The sequence below is a fragment of the Neophocaena asiaeorientalis genome, unplaced genomic scaffold (assembly GCF_003031525.2).
Source record: "Neophocaena asiaeorientalis asiaeorientalis breed wild unplaced genomic scaffold, Neophocaena_asiaeorientalis_V1.1 scaffold490, whole genome shotgun sequence".
Classification (NCBI taxonomy): domain Eukaryota; kingdom Metazoa; phylum Chordata; class Mammalia; order Artiodactyla; family Phocoenidae; genus Neophocaena; species Neophocaena asiaeorientalis.
In genome coordinates, this window is record NW_020175079.1 from 739,504 (window position 1) to 759,782 (window position 20,279).

Sequence of the window (20,279 nt, forward strand, 5' to 3'; positions counted from 1 at the left end):
TAAGCCTCAGTTTCCCCATCTGTAAAATGGAAATAAAAGCTCGACCTCATATGGATATCACAGGGCTTAAATGAGCAGCCCCAGTTAAAGCACCTGTGCAGCACCTGGCATGTGGCAGGTTTCATGTTAGTTTTCTTCTTCTACACCTCAGTAACTCACCAAGGTCAACCCTCAAGTTTACATGTGAAAAAATGAGTGCTTCCAACAGCACTGTGACAGAAGCCTAAAGTTGGGGCTCCCAAAGGAAGCTTCTAAAAGAGTACCTATAGCAGCCTATTCAGAAAGGATATTCTGACAGGAAACTGTTTCTAGGAATAGGGCACAGTGTTATTTCCAGGAAGAAAAATCACTAGTTAGAAAACCGAGGCAGCTGGATGTTGTTCAAAGTTCTCCCAAACTGGGCTGGTTCCTATCAAGGTGTCGGGGCCTGGGCAAACGTGTAATGTGAGGGTTGCCTTAAAATAGATGAAAAGAGATTTTAAGGGAAAAGAAGCCCCAGAGTGGCAATCTAAGGGTGCTTGCAGACAGAGAAGGCACAGTCCACAGCTGGGGCTTGGTGATGAGAGGGAGGGGGAGGACCTGGGGGTCAGGGGCTAATGAGAGGACTGACCATGGAGTGCCCTGACTGCTCGCTGGAGCTCTTTCGAAGAAACTGTTGGCAGAGTGACCTTGGTCTCTTTAACTTTAATGAGCCCTGACCAGATGCCAGTAAGTTAGGAACTCAGGACCATGACTTCACTCCAGGCCAGCCAGTGCTGCCAGGTGGACAGGAGGCTCCAAACTCCAGGGGTTCAGCCTTTAGGAATCCCCTTTCTGGAATCACTCCTGATGGGTTGTGCTGTGGAACTCAGCACACTGTCTTCTCCCTCCCTGTAGGACCCTGGAGATTGTCAAAACGCAAGCTGGTCCCACTCAGCTGCTGAGTCTAGGAAAGGAGAGCCAAGGAGTTACGGACATGGCTCTGAGGGTTTTTTCATCATCTGAAGGTTCAATATTTAGAGCAATATTGATTCGATTTATCTAGTGTTGTAATGATCCATTGGTTGCTAGGCAACAGAGTTCTTGCTTCCCTGTTTTCTGCGGGGCTCATGGGAGTTTGACTACCAAAGAGATTACTTTGTGTATATGAAACTAAATGGACCATAGGTGCCATACACAGGTGGAGGAATACCGTTTTACTGGGCAACATTAAGACCACGTTTCCTATCATATCTCGGTAACTGCAATTCAACCTCTAGAACAACAGGGCCATTCATATTCACGTGCCCCTACAAGATACCGGCTGAGAACAATCTGACACAAAGTTGTGCTGATGCATAAAACCCTATGTTGTGTGCTTACCGTTCCACCCTCATAAAGTTCAGACCTGCACTGGGGCAAGAATACGTTTCTGCCTCCCCATTCTGGTCCCCTCCATACCCCACAGTGATAACCAAAAATAGCAACCTGGATTATAAAGGGCAAGTTCTGGTTTGCACTTAAATCTTGCTATGGCAGGGTCTTTCCTCATTTCTCTTATCCCATCTTCTCCCAACTCACCCCAAAACTGCCTCCCTTTGGGGAAGGCTCTTTTGTAAGTCCTTTCACTGTTTCTTTAAAATCCCAAGTCAGAAGCAGCAGGCAGACAAGGCACTGTCAGCTTGGGCTGTATGGTTCAGTGACTTGGCATTAATGATGTTTATTTTGGAACCTGCGTGATGGCCTGACCTATTTTAGTATCTCTGCTTTAACCACACCTCCCTCCCCTATTTTTCCAATTAGAAATGAAGGCAGAAGGGACTGTGGGGAGGCTGGGGAAGGCAGGGAGGGAAAAACCTGGAGCTCACAGCTCTAGGAGTCACACCTGAAGCCGCCCAAGTTGACCATAACACTAACCACTGTCATAAAGGTGACTTGAAGCCCTTCTGGAAAGGCTGGAATTCAGGGCTGTGTCCATAAAATGGGAAGAGTTTCCAGAGGCCCTGCTCTGCCCAGGTTCCCCGGTGCGGGGTGGCGGGGGACCAGGAAATACACAAACCAAAGGCCACATTTGGTATTGTTCAGCGTTTTCCTCCCTGGAAAGACCTGTTCGGGGAGAGAAATGATCTGGTTCTTCCAAAGAGAAAAGCTATCGGGAGGAGGGGGAGAAAGAGAGAGAGGCAAGTGCAGGCAAATAGCCAACTACACACATTCACGGATAGCAGGAATGCAAAACAGATGCTGTGTAGGAAAATAAACCACTGCCCTGGGAGCATCAGCATCAGCCTCTGGAGAATAGGGTTTCTCAGATCCAGGCGAATAACACAGCAAGTCACCGAAAACTGCATACACATCATAACTCACCCTAAGGAACGGCCCTTCTGGGTTGCCTGGTCCCCCGTCTCCACATCTTTCTCGTTGCTGAGTGGTAGCCAGCATTCCTCTGAATCGATGTTATCCTGCCTCTTTAACTAAGACTGAAGAGTTGTTCTCACCCACACCAGAGCTCCTTCCCTGTGATGGAAAGCAGGAGCAGCAAGACCTGCAGCTCCAAAGAGGCAGACGGTGGCCCTATAAGCCCTGTCCTACGGCTCTAGTGGAATGTATTCCACGAGAGTAGGGGTTGCGAGAAAGCAAAAGGACCCAGGCCACTACGTGAAGACCCTAACAGAACAGTTGTAGCACTCATGGAACAATGCTGACATCAAGGTCAGTGTATAGAGGACCCATAGCAGCTGCTGCTGTGGGCAACTCAGGATCCCATTAATGGCTACCAAGAAGATGCTATGCTTAAATGCAAATCAAAAGAGGTACTACTCACGCCGGCCAGAAGAGCCATCATCAAAAAGTCTGCAAACAGCAAATGCTGGACAGGATGTGGAGAAAAGGGAACCCTCCTACACTGTTGGTGGGAACGTAAGTTGGTTCAGCCACTGTGGAAAACAGTATGGAGGTTCCTCAGAAAACTAAAAATAGAATTACCATATGATCCAGCAATCCCACTCCTGGGCATATACCCAGACAAAACTAAAATTCAAAAAGATACATGCACCCCTATGTTCATAGCAGCGCTATTCACAATAGCCAAGACATGGAAACAACCTAAATGTCCATTGACAGATAATTGGATAAAGAAGATGTGGTATATATATACAATGGAATAGTACTCAGCCATTAAAAAAGAACAAAATAATGCCATTTGTAACAACATGGATGCAAGTGGAGATTATCATACTAAGTGAAGTAAGTCAGAAAGAGAAAGACAAATACTGTATGATATCACTTATATGTGGAATCTAAAATATGACACAAATGAACCTAGGTACAAAACAGAAACAGACTCCCAGACATAGAGATCAGACTTGTGGTTGCCAAGGTTGTGGAGGGGAGAGGGATGGACTGGGAGTTTGGGGTTGGTAGATGCAAACTATTACATGTAGAATGGATAAACAACAAGGTCCTACCTATAGCACAGGGAACTATTATCCAATCTCCAGGGATAAACCATAATGGAAGAGAATATTTAAAAAAGAATGTCTATATGTATGTAACTGAGTCACCTTGCTGTATAGCAGAGATTGACACAACATTGTAAATCAAATCTACCTCAATTAAAAAAAAAAAGAAGATGTTGTGCTGTGCTTGAACCACCCGGGATGCGCCAAGGGGAGAAAAAGAGGATACAGAAGACGAGGGGTCCCAGCACTGGCTGAGACAGAGGTCAGAGGTATGACATCTCCTCCCACTGGGTTGGGGTCTAGGAAGCAAATCCACAGGAGTTAACATAACTCAACCCATCAAAGGGCCACAAGAACATAAAGGGCCAAGTGAGTCTTAAGAGAAATAAAATTAAGGAGCAAGTGTCCACTGTGGGAAGTCACTAAAGTTGAAGGTAGTGATTAAGTCCAGCTAGCAAATTTCTCCCTGAGAACTGAGCCCACAGAGAAAGTCTTATATTCTTTAAATCAACAACTTCTATGACCCCTGAACTGTATTGACAAAATCAGAAATAGTCCTTTTTCTAAGCATTCTTCTTTGCTTTTCTGAATCTCCTTTTAGAATTTCACATGGCAGGGAGGCACTGCAATATTGTGGGTCCCAAAATATCTTTCAGGAACGCAAGCTGGAAATATCAACCTGTCAGACATTGTCTTAAGTTATTAACTTGTCTGGTGGATGCCTTGGGAGGCTTGGGGACATCTGGCCAGGCATTTTTCCTCCTTCTCTATATATTTCTTTTCTTTCCCCATGTGTTTTCCTAGGACTGTGATTCACATATTTATAATTAAAGCAGAAAAGGGGGAAGGAGTGTTCTTACCCCATTCCAGGCAAGGCTTTCACCTCTGGAACCTAGATTAACAATGATACATATTGAGGCCCTGGAGGGATATGGAAGGAGGAGAATGACAAGAAAAAGAAGGAAGAAGAGGAGGAATAGTAGGATTTCACTGCAAATTATATTTCCAGTTCCCAGACCCCGAAGGTCATTGAAATTTCTTGCTCCTATATAATTCTATAATGCTGAAAGAACGTATCTTTTTCTAAGTGGAATCAGGTTTAATGGAGGAATATCATGCCTTAAAATTAATTAGAATAAATTAATTCCTTAAGGAAACATACTAGCAAAGCATGAGAAAACTAAGGGTACCCAGTACTGATGTGCCGATGAAGAGGCGTGATCATAAGGATGTCAGCTGATAAGAACTCCTGCCGCGTCTACACACACAGGTGGCTTTGAAAGATATCACACTTCTGATGGCTGGATCACAACCCACCAGTTAGTAACTGCCTGGTTGCTTGACTGAATTCAGGCAGTCTGTTTTGAAAACAGCCCACACTCTACCTAAGAGCATAACTTTTGAACCAGTTTGCTGGGTGCTCTGTTTACTGCTCTGCCCAAGCTCAAACGGTGGGGTGGATGACAACTTCAAGTTCAAACTGAGCTAAGAAAATTGGTTGAAGAAGAGAGTTAACAGAAATTCCAACAGTGGGGAGAGCATCAAACTAGGGCCGCTGGTTGACAGCTAAGTCCCTTTAAAGAGAGACACTGAACTGAGACAGTGGAACTGCCAGAGAGAAAGCCAGGTGATTCTAGAAAATTCCATCCTAACACATACCACAGGAGTCAGGATGCAACCCTAAAAAACAGGAAGAAGGAACCAGCGAGGCAGTCTGATTGCTTCGCATGGGGATTTGGCAAGGTGGGATTATCACTCAGTGACATGTCAGCACTCTACACGGAACGTCATTTCTATTTTCGCAATCGAGAAGTTTTTAGGAAGAGCACTCTTGATGTACTGCTCAACTGACCTTTTGTTAGTTCCGGGAGAAGAGCAGAGAAGTCTGCCGAGAGCTGGCTGCTTATTCTAAACAGCTGGGCTGGAGTTGGAATGACATAAATGTAGACATCCATTTCTAGCACCTCACACTAGTAACACAGCTCCAGGGAAAGGCAGGGGACTGACTCCTTTCTAATTAGTCAGAGAAGCTTATGATAAGAACCCCAGGAGTTCCTTATCCCAAAATATCACTTGTCACATGAGCACATGGGCCCACGAATGCGCCCTGAAGGAGATGGATGAGTGGTGCCAGTTCTAAATCTCCTATGGGGTTCCCCTTGACAGGCTGCTCTCATGATTTAGGGCACCATCAGTGGCCCTGGTTTGATTCATCACTTGGTGATTCATTCATAGCTTGGTGAACAAGCTATGGTTCCTGTTTTATAACACCCTTTCCATTTCTCTCCTTTGATGAGAGAGAAATAGGTGATGAAAGCCAGGTTTTGGAACAGAATTTTGGCTTTTTCCTGCCAGAATTAGCACTGGGTAAGAAGGAGAAGCAAGCTATCAGATCAATTTCAGGGAAGACTATGCATATTGACAAAGCAATGCCCATTTATATCAAATATGTCACTTCTATTATTTCACGTATCGGTATGATAAGTACTATAAATAGCCACAGCAACATATGACCAAGTGAGTGGATTTTTCTACCTAAACACTATGATTAATTAAAAATAAGCACATTTGATTTTTTTTAAGTTAAATTATATTTTGACCCTTAAGTATATAGACTTGTTACCATATTGAATCTTACATTTCTGTCCTAAAATTTATTATCACGATTTTGAATGTTGTCACGTAGTCTGTTTTGGCTATTGTAAGTCCCTACAGTTCTTATTTTTACAATATTTTTAAGCAACAGTTACTGTTTTTTGGGTTTTTTGTTTTTTTTAATTATTGTTTTTATGACAGAAGCAATGCATGAGCATTATAGTGAGCTTAGAAAAGTAAAATTTCAGGCTAATATAAAGAAAAAATTAGCTATTATACTATTACTCAGAGATAATCATGGTTCATAACTTGTTGAATTTTATGTATTTACACATAATGTATTTACATATTATACAAAAATATATAAATTGGGATCATCTGATATAAAGGTAACATAGCAACATTTTGTCTTTTTCTATGAATAGCCTTCATCCTAGTCAGCACTCATCAGCCCCTGATGCCCAGCTACCTGGAGGGGTTTATTAGAGAAAGAAAGCATAGAAGGAAACAAAGTAAAGTTCAGCTTCTAGAATTCAAAACTAGGATTTTGTAGCAGATAATACCTTGCAATCCCAGGCATTATCTAAAGAAAGTTTTGTCTAAATTTCTCTAATCTCCCTGGCCCCAAACATCCCAAACCAACTGTTTTTATGATCTAGACTAAAGATATGTATTTAAGAGAGGTCCAGCTAGAAAGAGGAAGGGGGAAATTCCACCCTCCCATGTAGGTGTGCCCATTTTCCCCTCTTCAGCCTGAGAGGGGCAGGTATTTAGGTGGATGAAGGTACTATGGAGAGCAAAGGAGACTGTCTTAGTGCATTCAGGCTGCTGTAAGAAAAATACCATAGATTGGGTGGCTTATAAACAACAGAAACTTTATTTCTCACAGTGCTGGAGACTGGGAAGTCTAGATCAAAGCTCTGGCAGATTCCGTGTCTGATGAGAACCTGCTTCCTGGTTCACAGGTGGCCCTGACAGGTGGTGGCCCTGACAGGTGGTGCCCCCATGCTAGAAGGGACAAGGGAGCTCTCTGGGGTCTCTTTTTTAAGGGCTTTCATCCCATTCATGATGGATTCACTCTCATGACCCAATCATCTCCCCAAAGCCCCACCTCCAAATACCATCACACTAGGGATTAGGCTTCAAAATATGAATTTGGGGGATGCAAACATTCAGTCTACAGCAGAGACCCTAGGTCTCATTCTTCACCTAGGACTTCAAAACATGCCTCTGAAGCTTCTCTTGCACCATCTTGGGGCACAGTCGTGTCTATATGGCTGCAGAGCATCAATCAGGGAGGGAGGACACCTTGCGGTGTGGCTCTCCTGAGCTGCTCTGGGTGCCTGGATAGCAGGAATACAGAGTAGAGAGCTAGATGGGCTGCCCAGGGATGTGGCTGAGCAAGATGAGTCTGCTATAGACACCAGGACGCAGCACCCGCTCCAGGCCAGTAGGCTGAATAGAGGATAGTGTAGAAGCTCAAAGATCATTTTTTATACAAAGGCTATCAGATCACTGCCTTTTTTGAACTTATAATATTGATTCAGCTCTGGCAATTAGACAATGTCTTCTGGAAAAAGTTTTCCCACAAAGGGCAAATGGTAAATTTCCTAGATCCTTACAGTTCCTAGAATAGTTTGCTTCTACCTTCAACCATAAACGAAAATTTAGCCTGGTTCAAAAACCATGGATCTAAACAATTTCCCTATAAGACCAGGAGATGTTATTCCATCATCTTTTATCATTTAAGGTTAAAGAGCAGAAGTCTGGGGCTTCCCTGGTGGTGCAGTGGTTGAGAGTCGGCCTGCCGATGCAGGGGACACGGGTTCGTGCCCCGATCTGGGAGGATCCCCCATGCCGCAGAGCGGCTGGGCCCGTGAGCCATGGCCGCTGAGCCTGCATGTCGGGAGCCTGTGCTCTGCAACGGGAGAGGCCACAACAGTGAGAGGCCTGTGTACCGTAAAAAAAAAAAAAAAAAAAAGAGTCGAAGTCTGAAGCCAGACTGAATTTTTGTTCTCTTGTGGTAAAACTGATTTTTTTTTCTGCCTGGATATGTAAATAATTTTGAGTGGCTGATTTTATTTTTTTAATATAAATTTATTTATTTATTTGTATTTTTTATTTTTGGCTGTGCTGGGTCTTTGTTGCTGCGTGCAGGCTTTCTCTACTTGTGGTGAGTGGGTGCTACTCTTCGCTGCGGTACACAGGCTTCTCACTGCGGTGGCTTCTCTTGTTGCAGAACACGGGCTCTAGGTTGCAGAGCATGGGCTCTAGGTGCGTGGGCTTCAGTAGTTGTGGCACGCAGGCTCAGTAGTTGTGGCTCTCGGGCTCTAGAGCACAGGCTCAGTAGTTGTGGTGCATGGGCTTAGTTGCTCTGTGACAGGTGGGGTCTTCCCAGACCAGGGCTTGAACCCGTGTCCCCCGAATTGGCGGGGGGGTTCTTAACCACTGCGCCACCAGGGAAGTCCCAAGTGGCTGATTTTAATTCTTAGAATTTTTTTTAATGGCCAGGATATGAGCGAGTGTGTGTGTGTGTGTTGCCTGGAACATAGCAAGCCATTTCAATCTTTAAATTCAGATGTTTTTTCAAATTCATATAGATTCCTTCAACATACTTTCGATCTTTACATTTTATTCTATTTGTTCTGTTTCTTTCCTCAGAAATCTCTATAATTCCTAAGTTTAATCTTTGTTTCATGCCTTCCAAATCTGTCAAATTCTTCTTGCTTTTATCTATTAGTTCTTTTCCCCTGGGCTCTGAGAGAGCTTCTCAAGTTTGCCTTGGAATTTTCATCTTGGCACTCGTATCAGTTTCATTGATTTCTCCTTTTAGCGCTTCTTTCTCCCTTTCTGCCTCAGTTTGTTAAATCTGAATCTCATCCCATTAGACCCTTCACCTCTTACATTTTGTCTTATTGTTTTGCTTCTTCTTTAATCAAGGTCATGCCTTCTTGCAACTATTGTGGTCAACAAATAGCTTCTAAAAAGTTCTTTTTGTTCTTGCAGTAAATATTTCCAGAACTATATTTCTCCACTGAGTACACTGAGAGGTGGTCCCCTTTCCTTATTCTGTGGCATATTTTCCAACCAGCCTATGTTAATTTTTATAATATTCTCATCTTGGAAATAGAAGAGTATAATTGGGATCTCTCAATAGATTTTAGTGTGAATTTATGTGGGTTCTACTCACAAGCCCCCTAAGTGCCAGGAGATCCCCTTCTTCATCTAACTCTAATGGGAACATTGGTTAGTATAGCTCTCAGCTCATATTTAGGATCTGATATGCATTTATCTGGTCCTAACTTTTGTTTTCTCCCATCCCCACAGCTTGGTCCTCTAATATTGAGAAATAATGGAATATATGCTTATTGATTAGGATGTGGATGTAGTAAAAAATAGACCCAAAAGTTTATGAGAGCTCAAATACAGTAGATATATATATTTCTAACTCATGTAAAAATTCCAGAGTTCCTGAATGTCATCAGGCAGCTCTCCTCCAGGTGGTGACTCAGGGACTCAGACTCTGTGGATTTCCATCCAGAAGATGGAGGAAGAGAAAAGGAACAGGGAAGAGGCACAGTCTCTTATACAAATCTCCAGACTACTTTCTAGAGCTGCACAAATCACATCCACTCACATGTCACTGAACACAACTAATCCATGACCACATCTAGCTACGAGGAAAGCTGGAAATGCAGTCCAGCTATGTATTCAAGAAGAAGAGAAGGAGACATTTTGGTGAACAAGTCTGCCACATTTTTCAGAACAAAATCACTAGTACATACGGTTATACAGATTTTCCCTGCTTTCTCTCCTTATCAACACTGCTATTCTTGATCGTGGAAGATACAACTCTCGTTTATTCAACTATTAATACTATGACTTCTCTGCATCCTTAGTTCTTGGCTATTTTGCTTAAGATAGTCCATTCATCCCAGCCTCAGCCCCTATAATGCAAACTCTATACCCAGGCCAGGAAGACTTACATCATGATAGAAATTAATCAGAAAAAATGAAACAGAGAGGAGGAGGTGTCCAAGACAAACTAATCCCTTTTCTTTAAATACGTGGGAACACTCTTAGCTTTTCTATAGCAACAGAGGCAAAACAAAGCAATCTCAGTGGGCTAACATACCTCTAGCTCAGTAGTTCTCAAACTGTGGTCCTTGGACCAGTAGCACCAGCACCACCGGAAACTCTGGGAATGAGGCCTGGTAAACCTGTGTTTTAACAAGCCCTCAGGTGATTCTGTCACACAGTCAAGTGTGACAACCACCGCTCTGATTTAAACTTGGCTTCAACCTGGGCCATAGCAAAGTACCCTATGTCAACTCGTAGCACTCCATTTTAGTTGTAAGCAAACCACCTAAGAGGAATATTTGGAATTCTAACCTTGAAAAACTAAAAATATAGAGCAATGATAAAACTTTGACACTAATTCTCTAATTCTGTGTGCTAGATCAAAATGACCATCAGTGATGAACATAGAATCACAAAATATCTGATATAAAAGGTATCTCAGAGATCATCAAGTCCACTCACCCATTTTATGAACTGGAAAATTAAGGTCCAAGAAGAGTATGTGGATCTCCCAAGGTGCCACCTCTGGTTGGCGGGAGAGCCAGTCCCAGAACCCAAGACTCCTGATTCTTGGTCCAGCTCTCTTTCTCATGAGAACATGTTTGTAAAGCCCTCTGAAAAATATAAAGTGCACAGTGGTTGCATTATACGAATATTGCATTGAGTTCAGATCATTTGAATTCCAAATCTTAAAGAGCCAAAGTTAAACGTACGTGTAAATTTGTTCTCTAAGCCCTGTTCAAATGCAAATAAAAAATGAATGAACAGCATTGCCTTAGAATTACAGAACACTTCAGAACATTGATATTGATATTAAGAAATGCAATGAAGAAGCATCAGGCAGCAGCCTCTGATATCTCCTTTTTGTATTTTCTTCCAAAATGTATGTGATGTCATAGAAATCTGAGATAAATTTCCACTAACTGTAGGGTCAATAGACCTACATAGAGAAAAGCAATCTGTGAGTTCCATATACCCTATTTCACAAAAAGAAAGACTCAAGTATCACAGAGTGAAGTAAGTCAGAAAGAGAAAAACAAATACCATATGCTAACACATATATATGGAATCATTTTAAAAAAAGGGCTTCCCTGGTGGCGCACTGGTTGAGAGTCCACCTGCCAACGCAGGGGACACGGGTTCGTGCCCCGGTATGGGAAGATCCCACAAGCACCATTAAAAGAAAGTGGGAAGCCAACAGACCCTTCTGTGACTATCTCAGGAAACTATAGCAAAAGCAACAATGAGAAAAGTGGACAACACGAATACTATTGGAGGTGATGGTAGATCAGACCCCACCCTCCACTGGCCCTGGCCTCAGCCCCACCCCAACATTCAACATCCCTCTAGAGGTTGCAACCCCCAGGAATGTGCAAGGTTGGCTGAGTCAAGACTTTCAGTTTCTGAATGCAATAAGAACCATGCACTATTGGACCTAGAAGCCAGACCTAGAACATTCCAGAGATTGAGAGCAAGTGAGGTAGCCATGGGATTGTGTCCCAGGTCACTGACAAATGGAGCTGAGTGTTCCTGGCTTGGTTTTATTGGTGGTCAGCTGCCTAGTACCCAGCTGGTTCAGACAGGATTGGAGAGGACATGGCAGCCCCCATACACCATAGGGTTGCCTCTTTCCAGGAGGAGTTTCTCTTCCAGTTTATTTTTTAGGATATGAGCTGAAATAGACTTCTCTCTGCCTAAACTTTGTAAGTGGCTTAGCTGGGTCTTTAAAGAACCTTTTTTTTGGACAGCTTTACTGATGTCTAATTCATATACCACACAGTTCACCCATGTAAAGTGTGCAGTTCAATGGTTTTTAGTATGTTCACAGATTATCTACAACCATCACTGCAGCTGATTTTAGAACATTTCATCAGCGTGTAAAGAAACCCTGTACCTTTTAGCTATCACATCCTAGCAGACACTGATCTACTTTCTGTCTCTACCGATTTCCCTGTTCTGGATATTTCATATGGATGGAATCACACAGTATGTGGTCTTTTATGATTGGCCTCTTTCACTTAGCACAATGTTTTTGAGGGTCTTCGTGTTGTAGCATGTAGCAACACTCTAGTCCTTTTTATTGCTGAATAATATCCCATTCTATGGATATTCCACATTTTACTTATCGGTTGATCAGTTGATTTGGGCTTTTTCCACCTTTTGGCTATTATGAACAATTGTAGTGGGAACATTAGAATTGTCATCCAGTCTGAGGGTAAAGAAATTTTGAATAAAGGAATTTCCTTAATAACTGGATACTTTTACATTGTTTCGCATAGTAATTCAATAAATACTGAACACCTGCAATGTGCAAAACAAAATGGAAGCTACTTTGAGGTTATGGTTTTTAAGAATATTTATAACAGCAGTAGTGAGAAGACCATCTCTTACAAAGCCCTTTGATATTATCTTAGGGAATCCTTATTACCGTAAGAATACTCTATGAACCAGATATTGTCAGTCCCATTTTACAGCAGATATAAGCTCTGAGAATTCAGCATCACCAACCTAGTTAGTAGAAGACAATTTGGAGAAATTCCAGTCCTATCTCTTGTTAAGATATATTTTCATCTAATTTTTATAGGGAAGATATCCTTTTAGAAACATTTTCCCACAACAGTTGAGACTTCTGCAGCTCCTTGTTATGAATCAGAGACCGGCACATTTCTCCTGTTCCAAATTCCAATAGCTCTTTTTTATACTTTTTTTTTTAACATCTTTATTGGAGTATAATTGCTTTACAATGGTGTGTTAGTTTGTGCTGTATATCAAAGTGAATCAGCTATACATCTTTTTTATACTTTTAAAAATATATCACCTTTTGTGGAGGATTCCTGGACTGAATGTCAATATTATGACATAGTATGAGTGTGTTACGTGTTCGGTAATTGCAATCATTGTTGCTTTTGTTGTGGTCATCCATTTACAATGCTCGGTGTCAGTTTATTTATCTCTTGTAAAAATAAAATACAGTGTGTGTGTGTGTGTGAAAAAATATATATATGCCTAAAAAAAAAAAGAAAGTATATGAATTTGAGAGTCTACAGTTTTAAGTAAGGGCCTACACAGTATAATAATAGCAACTTTAAATAGAATCCAGGGAATTCCCTGGTGGTCCAGTGGTTAGGACTCGGCGCTCTCACTGCCGAGGGCCCAGGTTCAATCCCTGGTCAGAGAACTAAGATCCCGCAAGCTGCACGCAGTGCAGAATGAATGAATGAATGAATAAATAAACAAAATCCAAGAGTCAGAGACCCCGAGAATAGGAGGGGCTGATAACAGAGATTCTGGGGGAAGCAAAGAGAGCTATTCTAGGGCATTCTGAGAGACAATAAAATAAGGTGAAGCAGTGTTGGGTGTCTGGAGCCAGGGATCCCAATCAGGGATCAAGGGTCAGGAGTGTGGAGCAACTCGCCTAGCGGAGTGATACCTTTGAACACCATCCTTGAGGTGGAGATTACTTCAGCTGAACCTATCTCTCATGATATTTTGCTAGACTTTGGGTACAAGTATTTGATGGATAACGTTTTAGTTTTTCATTTGTGCTTAATATTTTACATATTAAAATAGTAATTCATCAAAAATATATATATATCACCTTTTTGCCTTTTATCATTATATTCGTGTTAAGGGCCATTCCCTTTGGTAGCTGTTCATAGCAGAAAGACTGGACCAGAAGTCCACTGAAAAGTCTGCTATTAGCCATAAAGTGTCTGGGACATTTTCTTCAGTGATATGGAATGATTCCACCATTACCACAATGCTTATGGTTTTCTTATTGGTGGCTCCCTTTCTTTGAGGCTGGGCAAACCTAATAGAAATACTGGCCATGTGAGCTCATGCTGGATGGATCTGGAGTTGCTGAAAGCCAGGAGCCTATGCAAGTTGACACCAAGGAGGGCCATGTGTTTACTAAAGGAATATTATCACAAGAAAGGGAACCGCCAGACAGAGAATGAGGAAGGAGTCAGGAGCCCAGGACATCAGACAGAGGCTGGAACTGGACAGAAATGTGGAATGAATTCAGTGGGCTCATGACAAAGCCTCTGGATGAATCAAGGTACCTGAGGGCTTCTTTATACTGCATCCTTGCTTCCTGGTTAAAGGCAGAGTTGTCCAGCTGAAGGGAGCAGGGCACAACTGAACACCCTAGGCTGTTATTGAGTCTAGTTTTTAGATTTCACTTTCTAAGGACGTCATTATTACCATCTTCAGGGCACAACTGCCACCTTACAGGCTACAAACAAACAACCTAAATGTCCATCAGTGGGGACAAGTTAAACTATAGTAAGTCTGTACAGTGGACTGCTGTTGGCTTTTCAAATAGTGGTGGAGAGCTATACACTTTTCTCAGAAGATATTCATGACATAGTGTTGATTTTAAAAGATTATAAGAAAAAACAAAGAACAAGCTCATGATACAGAGAACAGATTGGTGGTCGCCAGAGGTAGGGGGTGGGAGGGTGGAAGAAATGGGTGAACCGTTTTGTTTTTTAGTTTAAGTTGAATGATTTATATTTTTTAAAAAGGTTATATGATACCATGAATATTATTTGAATATTATTCCATTTGCATAAAATTGTGTGCACACAGGTATACGTGTGTGTGTGTGTTTATGTATGTGTGTGTGTGTGTATAATTTTATGTCTCTGTGTATAAAGGGACGTAGAGATCTCTTCCATTTTGAAAGTATATTTATCAAAATTAAAACTGCTTTCAGAATAAGTAGATTTTTTTGCTTTTCTTTTAGCTCTTTCCCCTATTAATTTTACCACTATCCTTATCCTTATAACTAAATGCTCAAAATTCACAAAACAGTCTGCTTTAAGTTAATACTATTGATTGGGTACCCACCAGTTGCTAGTTACATGAACGGTCTCCCTAGAATGGCAGAGCAATTCTTAGAAGTATAATATTGTTGTCTGCATTTTTAAATGAGGCAACTAAAACTTAAAAATGTTGAGAAATTGGTCCAAGGTCAGACAGCAAGCAAATGGCAGAGCTGGGACCATAGTTTAGGACTATGTAACTCTATAGTACATGCTCTCAGTCACTGCACTGTGCTACTGTGAAAAATGAGAAAAGCACAGGCCTTACACGGTAAAGACTATGACCATCAGTGAGCGTGAGTTCCAGTGTTATTTCTTCTCCAAAGCCACAGGAACTCAGATCTGCCTTGACAAGAAATGTTCAGAACCCACAAAACTATGCAAAACTGAATTACTTAATCCTCTTCATATACCAATATCAGACACTGCAGTGGTTTTAAAACGTGTCTGTAAATTCTCTGACACCCTTTCCATTGAGAGGCAGTATCTCCATCTCTTCCTTTGTATCTAGGCTGGCCTTAGTGACATAACTAATAGAACACACTGAGGTCACTGCATGACTTCCAAGGTGTCCACCTTGCTCGCTGGGATGCTCACTTTTGAGCCCTGAACCACCTAGGGCCACTCTGATTGAGGAAGCTCAGGCCATGTGTGGAGATGCTACAGGGGACAACCCCTGCTGAGAGCCCAGCCAACAGCCAGCATCAACCCCCAGACCTTTGGGTGAAGATGACTCTATGGCTCTAGCCTCCAGATGACAAATCACCCCCAGCTACTGAATCTTTCCAGCTGAGACCCAGACACCAAGGGTCAGAGGTAAGCAATCCTGTCTGATTCCTGACCCACAGAGTCCATGAGCATAATTAAATGGTTGTCTTATGCCACCAGCTCCAACTCCAGCACATTCCTTCAATAGCTATCCATTTCACTGAATTCTTACTAGTGACATTTGAGCCTTGGAGGTTATTTAGACAGGAGTTATTGGCTCTAATCTCTTTTTTCATAGAGCTAGGACAAGCTGCAAGCTCCCTGAAGGCAGGAATGAGTTTTTCATATAGACAATTGTATCTCAACGCTCGCCACAGTGCCAGGAGCATATGAGTAGGCGGTTTCAGTTACCTCTCTAGTTATTTATCCCAAAACTTAGCGGCTTAACACAGGGGTTGGCAAATTATCATCCACAGGCAAATCCAGCCTGCCAGCTCTTTCTGTAAATAAAGTTTAATGGGAACACAGCCACAATCATTCATTTATATATTGTCTACAGCTGCTTTCACTCTGCAGCGGCAGAGCTGAGTAGTTGCAACAGAGACTATACAGCCTTCCTGCAAAACCTAAAATATTCACTATCCTATCCTTTACAGAAAGTTTGGGAGTTCCCTGGTGGTCCAGTGGTTAGGATACCACGCTCTCACTGCTGAGGACCCAGATTCAATCCCTGGTCAGGGAACTAAGATGCCACAAGCTGTGCAGCTTAGTCAAGCTGGCTTAACACAACAATGACTTATTATTTCTCCCAATTCTGTGGTTGACTGGGCTCAGCCAAGCACGTTTCTTCCCTCTACATTGTCACTGATGAGGCTGCATTCATCTGAGAACTTGGCTCGTGCCAGAACGTCCAGGTTGGTCTATTCACATGTCTGCAGCCTTAGTCCTGTTGGCTGTGGCATCTCGATTCTCTTCCATGCAGCCTCCCTCTCTGGTCTCTCATCATTCATTAGTCCATCCCAAGTTCCTTGGTTGAAACTTCCAAGAGAGAGAGCAAAAGCAGAAGCTACCAAGCCTCTTAAGATGTAGGCCCAGAATCTACACAGCATCCCTTCCATTACCTTTTATTGGTCAGAGCGAGTCACAAGTCAGTCAAGATGAAAGGAAAGAGGTCTCTGGGTTGGAAGGAGCAACACGGACGTACAGAGAGAGCAGAAATTGTTGGAGGCTATCTATCATATAAAGCACACAGTAAATATTTTCTGAGTGAAGGCAGGGGAGATTTACAAAGGCATAAATGTAGAAAGAAAAGGGAGCAAGTAACAGGATATGTCCTAGGTTATCTACATAGGGAGGCAAGATCTCCATGAGCTGCCAGCACGAACGGAGGACCAGTGGACCTGAAGAAAGATTCCAAGTGAGTACAGAAAGAGAGAGAAATCAGGAACATAGGCAGTGAAGCCATTTGGGGATGGAAGGCTGCAGGGGTAGGATTAGATACCAGATCTACACAGCAAGAAACATCAGCTCTCCTCAGAGCAAGTGCAAGAGTCATACTTCATCAGTCAATGCCAGACACGAACGAGCAGTGACTGATGAGGAGGCAAAGCAATGAACTTCTGTGACTATGTGCAGCATGTGGATGGACGTATTGGATGGCCTTCTCTTGTCCTGGTTGTGTGTCAGACCCGACGGCTGACCTCAGTGAATATGACTCCTCAGGCTCACAGGATGTGTCCACAGCATTGGATAAAACAATGATCCAAACTACTTAGTTAACAGGCTTAGAAGAACTTGTTACCACCCAAGAAAGGAACATGGCAGCTTCAATAACAAAAAAGCATGACCTTCCAATAGTCTATACAGGTTGCAACTAGCAGAGCTAGTAACTCAGCAGGTGACATGATTGGAAGAAGACGATGAATCGTGTTCATTATTTCACTCAATCCTGTGAATATGTTAAAATTTCCACCATTTCACAAAAGGGGAAACTGAAGCTTGCAGAGATTAAAGAACTCTCCCACGTTCATATAGTTAACATGTAGAAGAAGCATGATTTGGACCCAGTTCTGCCTGAATCTAAAACAGTCATTTTGCTTCCCTATGGAATACAGAAATTGCTATATATGGAAAATGTAAAAATATGAGGCTTCATCTGCCTAGAAAAGTTTGTCTCAAAAGATGTCCTGTGCAATACTAATACCTTGAAATGGTCCTCCAAAAAATGATCCCAAGGTAAGTAGTAAGCATGAGAGCTGATGCATGATAGAGCCCCTTCTGAAAGTCACATGCGCATTTGTATATTTAAACAGAAATCTGTCTGAAATCCAAATCCTTTTCTCACGGACTGTCCACCAATATCCTGAAGAACTAGTGTTCTAAGGAACACGCTTTGGGAACATTCGATCTAGGAAGATGAAGCAGTGAGAGACCACTATTTTAATAATCTCATTAATTATGCGGTCACTGGGAACACACTTTTGGCAGCCACTAGAACTGGGAGTACCCAATGAAGGGTGAAGCAATTTTAATACATATAAAGAAAGGTCTTATTCTTCTCAGTCTAAAGTAAGCTTAAAAACCTTGCTGCCATGCTAAATTAAAATATAAAAAAGCCATGATCGTGTGATTAAAGAATAGGCCCCTCTGGCCACCCCAAAGCAGCTGTGGGTGTCAGAATTAGAGGCACAACATTGTATTGGATGTGCTGCAGCTCCAGCGTTTTGTAGAGACTCAGAGCAAATGTGACCCAGCTGACCTGGCCTGCCAGAGCTGGCTATGGGTTCATTGCTCCTGTCTCTAATCTGCAGATGGTACCTGGAAAAGTTAGCATCTTTCTATCCTGCCCTGTTTACATAATCTCAGTAACTCAGAATGGAGGTGGCAGTTAATTTTGCATTGCTGGTGGAAATGTAAAATGGTGCAGCTGTTATGGAAAACAGCACGGGAGTTCATCCAAATTTAAAAATAGAATTACCGTATGATCCAGCAGTTCCACTTCTGGTTATACACCCAAGAGAATGAAAAGCAAAGACTCAAAGTGATATTTGTACACCCATTTTTCACAGCAGCATTATTCTCAATAGCCAAAAGGTAGAAGTCGCCCATGTGTCCACTGACAGTTGAATGGATGAACAGAATGTGATATGTATGTATAATGCAATATTATTCAGCCTGAAAAAGGAAGGAAATTCTGACATATACTGCAACATGGATGAACCCTGAAGACATGCTCAGGGAAATAGGCCAGTCACAGAAAGACAACTACTATATGATTCCACTTATGTGACTTAACGGAGAGCAGTCAAATCATGGAGACAGAAAATAGAATGGTGGTTGCCAGCGGCTGAAGGAAGAGGGGGGAGGAGTTATTGTTTAATGCAAACTGAGTTTCAGTATGGGAAGATGGGAAGAGTTCTGGAGACGGATGGCACTGACAGTTACACAGCAATGTGAATGTACCTAATACTATCGAAGAACTTAAACATGGTTAAGATGGAGTGTGGCTCCAGTGGTGAAATGGGTTAAGGTGTGGTACTTATAAAAATGGTTAAGATGGTAAATTTTGTTATGTGTATTTCACAGGGGAAGGAATGGAGGGACGGAGGGAGAAAGGAAGGAGTGGAGGAAGGGAGGGAGGAAGGAAGGGAGGGAGGGTGGAGGTTAGATAATGTTTTATTTTGCATCTAACAGGAGCAAGAGGGTCTTCCTAACAGCAAGGCTGAGCTTGGAGCCCTGCACCCGCCCCCATCCTCTCAGCACACACACCCCCCTCCCATGTAGATTCACACAGGGCAGAGCGCTGCCCTCCCAGGCCTCCCAGAGGGAGGAGGTGGGCAAGCCCTGCAGCTGGTTAATCACCTGTCACCCAATCCTTCATTCACAGGAGTCCTGGAGCAAGAATCCCACATGTCCTGCACAGCAGTGAGCATGGCAGGTTTCAGGCTGAACAAAAGAACCAATTTAAACTATAACAAAGAATTGCTTCAAACCTAATGAAAATCGGGTATTGAACGAAAGAAGCCCTGTCTCTCCTTTCTATTTCCTTTTCTTGTGGGGAGGGTGGGGGCGGCTCTTGAGACCTGGCTCTGGAGGGGAATCCAGGATGGGTCAGCCTCCAGTAAGGGCTCCTATTCACCAGCCACTGGGCAGGTACCTGGTCGACACCTCTGGGACCCTATACAGTTTGTATTAACCCCAATAATCTTCCTAATTGCCACCTGTTTGTCGTTTCCTCATAACGTCCTCCTGTTTGGACTAGACTGAAAGTCAAAAACATTTCTGAAGCAGTGGTGAAACAGGGGAAATGGTCATCAAAGCAAAAGTTAAGTGTTGTTTTACTCCTACGGAATTGGAAGGAAGGAAGGAGGGTAGGGGCAGGGGAGGAAGAGAAGAGGAGGAGTGGGGGAGGGGGAAAGGAAGGGAGGAAGGGAGGAAGGGAGGGAGGGAGGGAGGGAGGGAGGGAAGAAGGAAGGAAGAAAGGAAGGGAGGCAGGAGAAGGAAGGAAGGAAGGAAAGAAAGAAAAAAGAAAGAAAGAAAGAAAGAAAAGGAAGAAGGAAGGAAGGAAAGAAAGAGAGGGAGGAGGAAGGAAAGAAGGAGGAAGAAAGAAAGGAAGAAAGAGAGAGAGAAAGAAAGAAAGAGAGAGAGAGAG

General features: G+C 42.7%; 1 non-coding gene across 1 annotated transcript; it reads left to right on the plus strand.

Moving 5' to 3' along the window:
• The first annotated feature begins 13,196 nt into the window (after positions 1-13,196).
• On the plus strand, positions 13,197-13,269 carry TRNAE-CUC (transfer RNA glutamic acid (anticodon CUC)). The gene has a single exon. It is a non-coding gene; the product is annotated as a tRNA-Glu (tRNA).
• The last annotated feature ends 7,010 nt before the right edge of the window (positions 13,270-20,279 follow it).